At 38.5% G+C, this 13,194-nt stretch overlaps 1 protein-coding gene across 8 annotated transcripts in view; it reads right to left on the reverse strand.

Moving 5' to 3' along the window:
• The window catches only part of ANKS1B (ankyrin repeat and sterile alpha motif domain containing 1B), a 1,427,494-nt gene that overhangs the window by 250,203 nt on the left and 1,164,097 nt on the right, over positions 1 to 13,194 (reverse strand). The gene's annotated exons all lie outside the window — the stretch shown is intronic.

The raw sequence follows: 13,194 nt of genomic DNA on the forward strand, positions 1-13,194 counted from the left end.
ACAGTTAGGTTCTGATGCTGTAGCTAACACCTCTTCTCCTTTCACTTGAGAGTGTTAGAAAGCAGTGCTGGGATGCTAGATCTGACACAGACTTTATTCCTGGTGAAATGTAGCATTTAACACTGAGAAATGTTGCTGCTGGTTGCTGTGCAATGAGTTATCCACAATAATAATAGCTGTTATTTATATTGCAAATTTAAAGGTTGCAAAGTGTTTTTTTCAGGGTTTTTTTTTTGAAGATTTTAATTTTCAAATTCAGTTCTCCTTCTTTCAGTCTTTGTCCCCTTGAGAAATCAAGAAAGGCAATGCCCATCCATTATTTATATGGAGTCATGTAAAACATATTTCTACATTAGCTATTTTCTACCCAAAGAAAATAAGTGAAAGAAAGAAAAAAAAACATGCTTCAGTCTGCATTTTGGGTTCACCAGCTCTCTATCTGGAGTTGAGAAAGCATTTTTCATGAGTCCTTTGGAATTGTCTTGGATCTTTGTTTTGCTGAGAATATCTTGAGTCATTAGCAATATTGCTGTTACAGTGTACAAAGATCTCCTGGTTCAGCTCACTTCACTCTATATTAGTTCATGTAAGTTGTTCCAGGTTTTTTTCTGAATCTGTCCCCTTTATTATTTCTTACAGTATAATTGTAACTTACAGGAACAACAGTTCTGAACTCCTATTTTACTGTCTGGAAAGACAAAGACTCACAGGAGACTTGTGAGACTCCTAAACCAGAGTCCACCTTCACCTTTGATTTCTACTGTCTGAGAAGTAAGTCAGAGTCCATCTCTTCTGGCCAGCTAGGGCTGACCTGATCTTCTCAGAGGTGATTATCTTCCTTTTCTGAGAAGGGCGTGGTTTAAGGAAGCCTCATTCCCTGGCACTCTTCACCCCAGAGTTCCTGACCTGAGTGAGAACCACCCTGGCTAGAAACATCCATGTCAGGGTCACTCTTATGACACGTATTCTTTTTTTTTTATTTAGAATATTTTTCCATTGTTACATGATTTCTGATCCCTCCTCCCCGCTCTCTCCTTCTTCCTTCCAGAGCTGACAAGCAGTTCCACTGGGTTATACATGTATCATCATTCAAAACCCATTTCCATGTTATTCATATTTGCAGTAGTACAGTGATCTTTTAACATCAAAACCCTAATCACATTCCTATTGCACTATGTGGTCGATCATATATTTTTCTAATGCATTTCTGGTTCCACAGTTCTTTCTCTGGATGTGGATAGTGTTCTTTCTCCTATGTTCCTCTGGATTGTCCTGGATCATTGTATTGATGCTAGTAGAGTAGTCCGTTACATTAGATTGTACCACAGTGTATCCGTCTCTGTGTATAATGTTCTCCTGGTTCTGCTCCTTTTGTTCTGCATCACTTCCTGGAGGTTGTTCCAGTCTCCATGGAATTCCTCCACTTTATTATTCCTTTTAGCACAATAGTATTCCATCACCAACATATACCACAATTTTTTCAGCCATTCCCCATTGAAGGGCATCCCCTCGTTTTCCAATTTTTGGCCACCACAAAGAGCGCAGCTATGAATATTCTTGTACATGTCTTTTTCCTTATTATCTCTTTGGGGTACAAACCCAGAAGTGCTATGGCTGGATCAAAGGGCAGACAGTCTTTTATCACCCTTTGGGCATAGTTCCAAATTGCCCTCCAGAATGGTTGGATCAGTTCACAACTCCACCAGCAATGAATTAGTGTCCCTACCTTGCCACATCCCCTTTGGCATTCATTACTTTCCTTTGCTGTCATGTTAGCCAATCTGCTAGGTGTGAGGTGATACCTCAGAGTTGTTCTGATTTGCATTTCTCTAATCAAGAGGTTTAGAACATTTCTTCATGTGCTTATTGGCAAAGTGTTTTAAACCCACATTAACTCATGCCACTATTAATGCAGTCCAAGAATGCATTATTGCTTTTGGTGGCTAAATCTCAGAATTGACATATTTTGTGCTTTGATTCACTAAAACTCCCAGATATTTTTCTTCCATTGAAACTATTGCCTAGACAAGCCTCCCCCAGCCAAGTGCTTGTTTGGTTGCTTTTTTTCATCCAAAAGGTAGATCTTTACAATTTACCAGATTTTATTTCAGTTATTAAATTTGGTCTATCATTCTAGCTTGTCAAACTCTCTTAGGACCCTGACAATATGCTAGCTCTGCCTCCCAGGTTAATGTCCTCTACAAATTTGATAAGCACTTCATCTCTGCCTTCATCTAACAATTGATAAAAAAAAGTGTTGGAAGACAGAACAAAGAATAGAGCTCTGGGACTTACTATTAAAATTCAACCTGAAATTGGTTCAAGTTTACTTCTTTGATAAGAAATTGTTTGCTAATCAAATTCATGATGTAAAGAAGATTGCAGGCTGAATGCTAAATCCATTTAAAAGAACCAGCTGTTTTCAAGAAGTTCAGTGGTATGGGCTACATACAGTCAATCAATATGCTAATTACAAAGAAATCTTACCTATTCATTAAAGCAGGTAATGAGGACCCCCTACTTGGTAACTGATAATAGAGCCTTTCCAGATTCTTGCCTCTGCTCTTGCCACCTTCTTACCAACTGACTTGTATTTATTTGTATGTATTTTAGGATTCTATAATGACAAATGTAGAGTTACAGCTAGGTGGCTCAGTGGATAGAATGCCAGGTCTGGAGATGGGAGGTTCTGGGTTCAATGTGGCTTAGTTGTGTGACCTGGGCAAATCACTTAACCCCAATTGCCTAACTCTGACTGCTCTTCTGGCTTGGAACTTATACTTAGTATTGATTCTAAGATAGAAGGTAAGGATTAAAAAAAAACAAACAAACATAGGGATTCTAGGATTCTATAGAATGCCATCTAGTCCCCTTCGTTTTCCAAATGAGCAAACTGAAGTCACTTAGGATCACATATTTGGAGCTGGAAGAAACCTCAGAAGCTATCCACACTAACCTCTATTTCATGAGAGTAGAAAACGGAGGCCAGAAGGTTAATAAGTGCCTTGACCAGGATTATATAGGCAACTTCGGCAGAGATGAGATTTGAACCCAAGCCATCTGGCTCCAGAGCCAATACCATTCTTATCATCTTTAATGTGTCCATGGTTTCCATAAGAAAACAAGTTTATTGCAGTCTGGGACTTTTTCATTTTTCTGGTTTGAGATGTAGTAGGTGCTTATTAAATGAACAAGTATTTAAGTGCCGATTATATGAGAGGTGCTTTGTTAGGTATTAGTAAAAATGAGGCAAAAGTGAAACAGCTTCTGTTCTGAAGGAGGTTATCTTCTAGTCAGGGAGAATTTTAATATGTGCATATAAGTTCATTTGTGTATATGTGCACAAATATGTGTGTATATAAAATGAATTTAAGGTAGTTTTAGAAGAGAGTCCACTAGAATAGAGGTGTCACACTCCTGGTCCACAAAACTGACTATAGGCCAAACCAGATTAAAATGTAGTTGGGAAATGGTTTAGAAAGTAAATAAAGGGGCATCTAGGTGGCTTAGTGGGCCTGGGGATGAGAGGTCCTGGGTTCAAGTATGGCCTTGGACACTTCCTGATTGTGTGACTCATGGACAGTCAATTAACCCCTATTGCCTAGTCTTTATTGCTCTTATACCTTGGAACAAATAACAAGTAATGATTCTTTTCTTTCTTTCTTTCTTTCTTTCTTTCTTTCTTTCTTTCTTTCTTTCTTTCTTTCTTTCTTTCTTTCTTTCTTTCTTTCTTTCTTTCTTTCTTTCTTTCTTTCTTTCTTTCTTTCTTTCTTTCTTTCTTTCTTTCTTTCTTTCTTTCTTTCTTTCTTTCTTTCTTTCTTTCTTTCTTTCTTTCTTTCTTTCTTTCTTCCTTACCTTCTGTCTTGGAGTCAATACTGTGTATTGGCTCCAAGGCAGAAGAATGGTAAGGGCTAGGCAATGGGGGTCAAGTGACTTGCCCAGGGTCACATAGCTGGGATGTGTCTAAGGTCAGATTTGAACCTAGGACCTCCTGTCTCTAGGTCTGGCTCTCAATCCACTGAGCTACCCAGCTACCCCCAACAAGTAACAATTTTAAGGCACAATTCTAAGGGTTTTTTTTTAAAAAAAAAGAAATAAAAATACAGCATAGATAATGTTAATTTGTGGTTTTCTAAGTCAATATATAGTCTGAAGGGTTTTATTTCTATTTGTCTGACACTCTAGCACTCAAAGAGATAAGTAAAAAGTAGATTAAACAGAAAGTTATTATTTGATCTGAGTTTGGAAGGCATTCTAAGATGTGAAACTGAGGAGGTAGAGTATCCTAGGCATAAGGGAGAGGTAATGCAAAAGCATGGAGTTAGTGTATTGTAGAGTATATGGAAGAAAGTAATGTATAAAAATACTAAAAAGATATAAAGGGTTCATGTGGTGAAGTGCTTTAAATACCAAACAAAGGAGTTTATATTTGATCCTAGAAGCTAAAAGAGTTAACTGGAGATTACTGAAGTGGCAGATGGGAAATGATATAGTGAAGTTTACACCATAGGAAAATTAATTTGGAAAATATATGCAGGAAAGCTTATAGAAATGAAATAAGATTAATTTAATATAATAATTTATCCATTTTTAATTATTTGATTTGATATGTTGATCCCATTTCAGTGAATTGACTTTTTCATGTAACTTCCTAGCATGGTTCTTTGTCTCTGAACTTAGTTCCGAAATTCTGCTAGACTCTAATGAGTTAAATTTAGAGATCTGGTTTTTTTTTGCTAATCTCTGTTGCATTCTTACCTCAAGGAAATATATTATCTTTGATGGATGCTGGTGGGCAGCAGGGATTCTAGTCGCCCATCTTTATACCACTAAGTTATCCAAAGATGTTTGGTCCACTATCTCCAACCTTGCAGGTGAACTCAAATGACAAATATTTCTTAGGTACAGGCACAGGAAAGAAAGCAGGGAGTTATCCGTAGCCTCACATTTTCAATTTCCAGCTAATCATGTTGTACCCCATGCCTCAGCTCTGTAAGCAATCAAAGTGATTTTACCATTCATGATATTAAGTTCTCTTTACCATTTATAATTTGTTCTCCACCTACTAAATCTTGTTCTTTGTTCTGTACTCCCCAAAACTATAAAAGAGAGTTGTCTCCCTCATTAAGGGTCTTAACTTTTCTGGGGAAGTTGAGATCCTATTATTGATAAATTCATGCTTTACTAATAATCTGATTGTGCTTGGAACTTTGTACCTCAGTCTACCTTAATTTTAACTGTTACAGTAAGGAATGGCTTAAGGCAAGAAGATAGATTAGGGAGCTATTGGAATAATCTAGATAAAAAGAGAGAAGACCATAGTTTAAGTAGTTCTGTGAATGGAGAGAAGGGAAAAGATGGGAGGGATGCTGAAGAGATAGAAACAACAACAACTGATCATATATATGGGCAAGTGAGAAGGATGTTGCAAATTTATATGCCTGGAAAAAAGAGTGGTGCCTTCAATATCAATGATGAAGTATAGTAAATGAGTGAATTTTGGGTAAAAGATGTTGAATTATGCTTTGGATATGTTGAATTTGAGATTTTTATGGGATAAGTAGTTCAAAATGTCTAATGGGTGGTATGTAATGTAGTTCTAGAGTTTTAGGAAGACCAGGGCTCCATATATAGATACGGGAGGCTATGGCATAGAGATGGTATTTGAATGATGGAAACTGAAGAAGCCATCAAATTAGAAAATCAAGAGATAAAGGAAATGAGGCTACAGGATAGAGCTTTGGATTATACATACCCACAATGCTGTAGCATGTATAAAGGAGACTAAGAGGGATCATGCAGGTGGGAAGGGCACAAAGAGAGAACAGTATCATGAAAACCCAGAGAGTAGCTTGAAGGAGAAGGTGGTCAATAATGGGAGATACTGCAGGCAGGTCAAGAAATTTCCATTCTAATATCCTTACCAACTGATGGTAGTAACATTTGTAAATTTATTATAAGAATCAAAAGAATTAAATGTACATAAAGTAACTTGCAAGCTTTAAAGTAGTATGTAAATATGAGTTAATATTAGTTGACAAAACCCTAGCGTCCCCATTTCTTTGTTGTTCCCATGATTTCTCCTTTTATTTGCACAGGTTAAATCTTGCATTCTGCAGTTTTGTGTTTCCTGGCTCTAAAGGAAGACATCCATCTTCCTGGAAATTCACAAATCTAGACAGTATCGCTGGCCTTGTTCAATATGCTCTGGTTTGATAAGGAGTTGACTGGAACTAGTTCAACCTTTAATCCAATTCCTTATGTTATCTAAGAATGTTCTAATCTCAAAGCTGAGTTTCCAACCACCAAGTTTGAATTTTCAAAAATAGTTATATACATAGCTTAAGGAATATGTAAACAGTCTAAAAAGCTACCCTCAAATAAATTAAAATAAGGGCTTTCCAAAGATTCATAGAATCAGTTTGTTGGTTTTTTTCTGTTATTTTTTCATCAAGTAGATGTGACAAGGAAATCACTTTAAAAGACTGATATATATTAATTTAAGGTCGCCAAGGAATTCAGCTATGTAATTCCTAAATGAAAACTCAAGTCAGCAGTCAACCTTTTATGGAGTTTAATTACAAACAGGATGAAGAAAGGTATTAGAGATAGAGAGAGAGAGGGAGAGAGAAAGGGGAGAGAAGGGAATAGGGCTTAAATACCCCTTCTGTTTAGGCTGGGCCAAAAGGCCCAAGCCCTTAGATAGCTGGGGCAAAGAAAGGAGATCAGTTCCTATTACTCACGTGACCAAAATGGAGAAACAGTCTCAGGGGCCTCCACCTCCAGCTTCCTTCAGAGCAAGCTTCTCAGAGCACCTCTCCAACCACTCAGAGCCAAAACTCTCCAACCAACCACCCCAGTCCTCAGACCCCTCTCCCTTTAAGCAAACCATCCAAGTTCCCTCCCCTCCATTCTCACAACTACCAATCACTGTCCATGTCTTCCCTGTGCCAATGGTGGCTCTAGCTTAACCCAGGACCGCCCAGAGGTCTGTGGCTTTGCACATGTCTGTTGAAGGTCATATTCTCAAATAATTAAATCTTGATCCTTTGCTACAGCCCTTCCTAAATCCTGTTACCCTGAGTAGGGTAGAGATTGGAATAATTAAATTTTGATCTATGCTGCTGCCCTTCCTAAATCCTGTTAGGAATGAGTAAGGTGGAGATTGTAATTTCCAAGACCTGGTTCTGTCATTCCAAGTATTGGAATGTATTGTATCAATTCTAAAATCAATCATGACTCAAAGAAATTCCTGTTCTATACTTAAGCATAGGTCAAAGCCCTTTCCATTGTTCAGCAAAAGGTTTCTGTCCTAAAGTAATCTTAAGAAGGGAGGAGGAGGAACCTCCCATGCCAATGGGGTTCACATTCCAATAGAGTTTCCATTATCAATAGGAAATTTTTCAAGTATGAAATTTCCCAATGGTGAAATTTCCAACATTTATAAGTCTAAGAAATTTTAAGGTTTACATAGATCAGAGGAGATTCTTCTGTAGTTATCACTTGCTATTTTCTGTCTTGCAAAATACAGACTCACTTTGGAATAAAAAAACTTTAAAAAACTAGCTGAAACATGTACATGAAATTTGGTGAGCTCAAAATTGGGTCCCATGGCCAGTGATGGAAAAGGTTGGAGTTAGAGCATCTGGTGGGACCTTAGGTAAGTCACTTTACTTCTAGAAGGCTCAGGTTTCACATCTGTAAAGTGATAGAGGTAGCCTAGATGACTTCTGAAGTCTCTTCCAGCTCCAACACCATCATCTTAAGTCCTCAATTGATTCTCATTACAACTCTCTGAGTTATCTACAATCTGAATTATTAGCTTTAGCTTCCTTCAGAGCATAGCTCATGTGATATCTTCTAAACATGATCTTGCCTTATCCTCCCAGTGAATACCCCCTTCTTTTTGGATTTATATTGTATTGACTGCTCTGCGGCAGCTAGATGGTGCAGTGGATAGAGTGCCTGCCTTAGAGTCAGGAAGATTCATCATCCCAAGTTCATATCTGGCTTCAGATACTTAATAGTTGTGTGATCCTAGGGAAGTCCCTTAATTCTTTTTTTTTAACCCTTTCCTTCCACCTTGGAGTCAATACTGTGTATTAGTTCCAAGGCAGAAGAGTGTAAGGGCTAGGCAATGGGGGTCAAGTGACTTGCCCAGGGTCATACAGCTGGGAAGTGTATGAGGCCAGATTTGAACCTAGGACCTCCAGTCTCTAGGCCTGGCTCTCCTTCCACTGAGCCACCCAGCTGCCCCCCTTAATTCTATTTACCTCATTTTCTTCATTGGTAAAACGGATTGGAGAAGTAAATGGCAAACCACCCTAGTATCTTTGTCAAAAAACCCCCAAATGAGGGTCATGAAGAGTTGGATGCCACTGAAACCACCAAATAAAAACAACAAAAAACAATATAACAATAATGATAACTAGCATTTAGATAGACCTTTAAGGTGTGCAAAATACTTTACAAATATTATTTTATTTAATTCTTACAACAATTTTGGAAGTTAGGTACTACTATTATTCCTATTTCACAGATGAGGAAACTGAGCAAGATAGAAGTTATATGATCACCCCAGGGTCACATAGCTGGTAAATATCTGAAGCTAGATTTGAACTCAGTGTTCCAAACTCCAAGTCCCCCACTCTATCCCTCCAGTAGAATATTAGCTCCCTGAGGGAAGTTTGTATTTATCTATATATCTGCAGTGCCTGGAACATAGTAGACATTTAATAAATGTTTGTGGAATTAAATTGAACATAGAAATGTTGTACATAGAAGATTACTCATATTTGCTATTACAAAGCTTCAAAGAGAAGCACATACACATAATGTCCTTCCCTTATGTCCTAGTGACAACTCTAAGAAAGAAGGGCAAGGGCTAGGCAAATAGGATTCAGTAGCTTGCCCAGGGTCATCCAAGTAGGAAGTGTTTGAAGGATGATTTTCCTTCATCAGCTTTGGAGCCTCCTTTTTCACTTGGCTCATTTCTTCTTGCATTGCTTTCATTTCTCTTCCTTCTTTTTCTTCTGCCTCTCTTAATTACTTTTTGAAATCCTCTTTGAGCTCTTCCAGAATCTATGTCCAATTCACATTTGTCTTTTGGACTTTGCTTTGCTTTCACTGTCCCCTTCTGTGTCTCTGCCTTGCTGTTTGTCTGCATAAAAATTCTCTAGAGTTAGGGGCTTTTTTGTTGTCTGCTTATTTTCCCAACCTCTTTACGGTAGACTGTTCTCTGGGAGGTTAGGGTACCCTCTCTTAAGCTTCAGTCCTTCCTTGATGCTACCCTTAGCTTTATTTCTGGGTTTCTGCCAGGGTCAGTTCTGCCAAGATGGTGTGATGGCCTGAGGGCTGAGAGCGCCGCCTCCCACAGCTGATTCAGTTACCCCTAGGGACCGCTGGTGGCTGAAATTCTCACCGCAGACTTGGGTGTAACCTTTGGGTCTCAGTGGGCTTGATCAGATCTGGCACCGCTCACATTGGGTGAAGCTTTTGGTCTCCCTGTGGGCTTCATCAGGTCCTGCACACAGCAGACTGCCCTGCCCCTTTGGGGGGGCACACAGCTTTGGGGCACCAACTCTTCCAAACTGGGGTCTATGTCTTTGCCACAGAACCTCTATGGGACTCCTGGCCTTGCTCTGGGCCCACACATCAGGCTGCTTCAGCACAGACTGTCCTGGGCTGGAATTCCAGTCTTCACTGCAGGTTTGCTTGGAACCTCAAGGGGTGTGCGTTGGCTTGGACCTCTGTCTGCCAGGTAGAGCCTCCATTCTAAATGTTGGCTTGGCCTCAGATGTGTATGGCTTGCTCCTCACTCCTGGCTATTGCCTCCTGCTGCCTGTGCTCCCTCTCACAGTTTTCTCTGCCTGCCTTTTGGGCTTTTCTTTTCTTGAAAGTTATCTTGAAAAAAAAAGTCTTGAAAGGTGACTCCTTGTTGGCTTTTTCATTCCTGCTTTCATGGTGTGGCATTATTTTAAGATTGGTTGGAGGGGATTCTCATGGGGGTTTTGAGCTTCTCTACTTCTACTCCACCATCTTGGATCTGCATCCAGAACTAGATGGTCCTTTTAATTTTTTAGGAAGTGTTTGAGACCAAATTTGAACCCAGGTTTTCCTGACTCCGGGCCTGATGCTCTATCCACTGTGCTAGTTATTTAAAAAAAATATTTAGGAAACATATTTCTTTTTTTTTTAAACCCCCACCTTCCGTCTTGGAGTCAATACTGTGTATTGGCTCCAGGGCAGAAGAGTGGTAAGGACTAGGCAATGGGGGTCAAGTGACTTGCCCAGGGTCACACAGCTGGGAAGTGTCTGAGGCCACATTTGAACCTAGGACCTCTCATCTCTAGGCCTGGCTCCCAATCCAGCTGCTCCTAGGAAACATATTTGTTGAACCATACATTCTTTTGTATATCCCCCTCAATGGAGCTCATTCCATTTTTGCTTGTACTTCAATCTTAATTTAATACAATTTCTCTAATCTCATTTACCATGAGCAATGTATAGTGGTATAATTGACAGAGTTTGCCTCAGTCCAGAGGACTTGGATTCATGTCTCCTTTTTTTTTTTAAACCCTTACCTTCCATCTTAGAATCAATACTGTGTATTGGTTTTAAGGCAGAAGAGTGGTAAGGGCTAGGCAATGGGGGTCAAGTGACTTGCCCAGGGCCACACAGCTAGGAAGTATCTTAAGGCCAGATTTGAACCCAGGACATCCCTGAATTACCCAGCTACCCCCTCAAGTCTCCTTTTTGACACATATTGCCTCTCTGACTGCAGGCAAGTCCCTTTCCCTCTAAGCACCTTTCTAGAACTATATAAGGTGTAGAGGAGACTGCCATTTTGTACTGGTAGTTGGAGATTCCTCATTTGGGAGTTCCTAAGCCTGAGGAACTCTAAATCTAATTCCCATTCCTATCCCTTGTCTCCCTTATATTTCCTTCTTCACAGAGTACATAATGGCCAAGTTCCTGTCTGCTTATCTTTAAATTCTATCCAATTCCCTTATTTCCAAACCATCCCGATCTTTTCTTTTTTTAACCCTCACCTTCCATCTTAGAATCAATGCTGTGTATTGGTTCTAAGGCAGAAGAGTGGTAGTGGGAGAAGGGAAAGGACTTTCCTTTTGGTCATTCAAACACTAAGCCCAGCATCTAACCCCATCTCACACTACCTTTTTACCAGGTGTTCTCCACATCGTCTCTTTGGACAGGTTGTATAAGAATGATTCCATTTTAAAGACTGAGAAACTGAGTCTCAGTGAGATAGCATGACCAGTCCAAGGAAGGATAGGTATTTAGTAGAAGAATGAAGATGAAAACCTCGGCCTCTGATGTCCCATCCAGTGTTCTTTTCAATAAAATGTAAGCTCTGTGAGAAGAGGACGGTTTCAGTCTCTCTATATGTGGTCCCAATGCCTAGCGCTGTGCATGGCACACACTGAATGGCTGCTTGCTAAATATTTTTTGATTGATTGAGTGTCTCTCTATCCTTTTGCTAATTAAACATGGGCACCAGTGTCTGAGATGACAGGATCTTTCTACGATTTTGCAGAGGGTTCCTTGAGAAGGGAGGGGGGAGATAATTGGCACCTTGGAAAGAGGAAAGAGGAATTTGAAGGCATTTTCATAATTTGAAGACAGCAGGTAGAGGTATCAAATGTCCAACTACTGCTGACATCTTTGAATTCTGTGATGCTTCCCTGTCCTCCCCTGGCCCATTTACTCCAAGCAAACTGGAACACTAGCTGAAGCATTCATAGTTACAACTCCCTGGGATAGTAAGATTTTAGAGTTAGGGAAACTGAGACCCAGAGAGACAGGAATTGCTTAGTCACATGATTAATCAGTGGTAAAGTTGAGATTCAAACCTACTTCTTTTGATACCCAGTTCAGCACTCTTCTCTGCATCCAATCTGCTCAGAGTCCAAAAACTAAGTAAAGAAATAATCATTATAACTATATATTGTTACATTAAATTAATTATAGAGTATAGATTATATTACATCAATAATAGATAATGCAATGTATTATAATTTATAATATATAATGCAATTATAATTATGTAGCATTATATGATATATGTTATAGGTTACATAGCTATATTCTATAATATATGACATAATATTATAATTATGTGATATATGATATAGGATATAACATTTCATTATCTATCTTAGATGATATCTTTACTCTATAATGTAATAATATTTAATTATATAAATTAATTCTATAATATATAATTATAATATAATCAAATTATATATTATATAATATATGCTATATTATACAAAATATAATATAATGCTTAAGAAATGTTTTTCTCTTCCAATCTTATTTCCCTTTTGCACTTGTTCTGGTGCTGAATACTTGGCACTGCCAGTCAGGAAATTCATTCCTTTTCTTTCTCCTTATAGAACAGAGGTTACCAGCTAGTCAGTATGTCCAACCCATTCAAGTGCTAAGAGATAATGATTATATATTATATGTCATTAATATATAAGTATAATATGTTTACTATAATCCTGTATTAATCCATGGGGATAGATTTTCAAAGAATGAAAGAATTTTTACTCTAAGGCAGTATCTATTCACATTCAAATGCCTTTTATTAATTAAATATTAATATTCACATTAAAATGAAGTCTTTTATCAAGCTCTTCATAAACAATGGATACTTCCTCTAGTCTGTCTGGGAAGCTACAGAGAGGTTCTTAATAATGATGATGATGATAGCGAACATTTATATGGCACTATAAGGTTTGCATAGTGTTTTACATATGTTATCGCACTTGATCCTTACTACAAACTCTGTGAAGCAGATGCCATAATTACTCCCATATTATAGGTAAGGAAACTGAGGGCAACACTCTATTTAAAACAGTATCACCCCAAACAGCAGTTTTCATCTTCTTTTCCAATAGAGCCTAATTGGAGTGATCATCTTTAAGAAATGGTTTTGTTGTATTCTTCTATAATCTAAACTCATTATTCTGGTATTCAAATCATCTAGTCAAGCAGGATTTATGAAGCACGTACTATGTGCCAGGTACTGTGCTAAAGCAATGGGGATAAAAAGAAAGGTAATAGGCAAAAGATAGTTCCTGCCTTCAAGGAGCTCATAATCTAATAGGGGAGACACCATGCAAACAACTTTGTACAGAAAAGAGACCAAATGAAACAACCTATGTA

This window comes from Monodelphis domestica, chromosome 5 (genome assembly GCF_027887165.1).
Source record: "Monodelphis domestica isolate mMonDom1 chromosome 5, mMonDom1.pri, whole genome shotgun sequence".
NCBI classification, from domain to species: Eukaryota; Metazoa; Chordata; class Mammalia; order Didelphimorphia; family Didelphidae; genus Monodelphis; species Monodelphis domestica.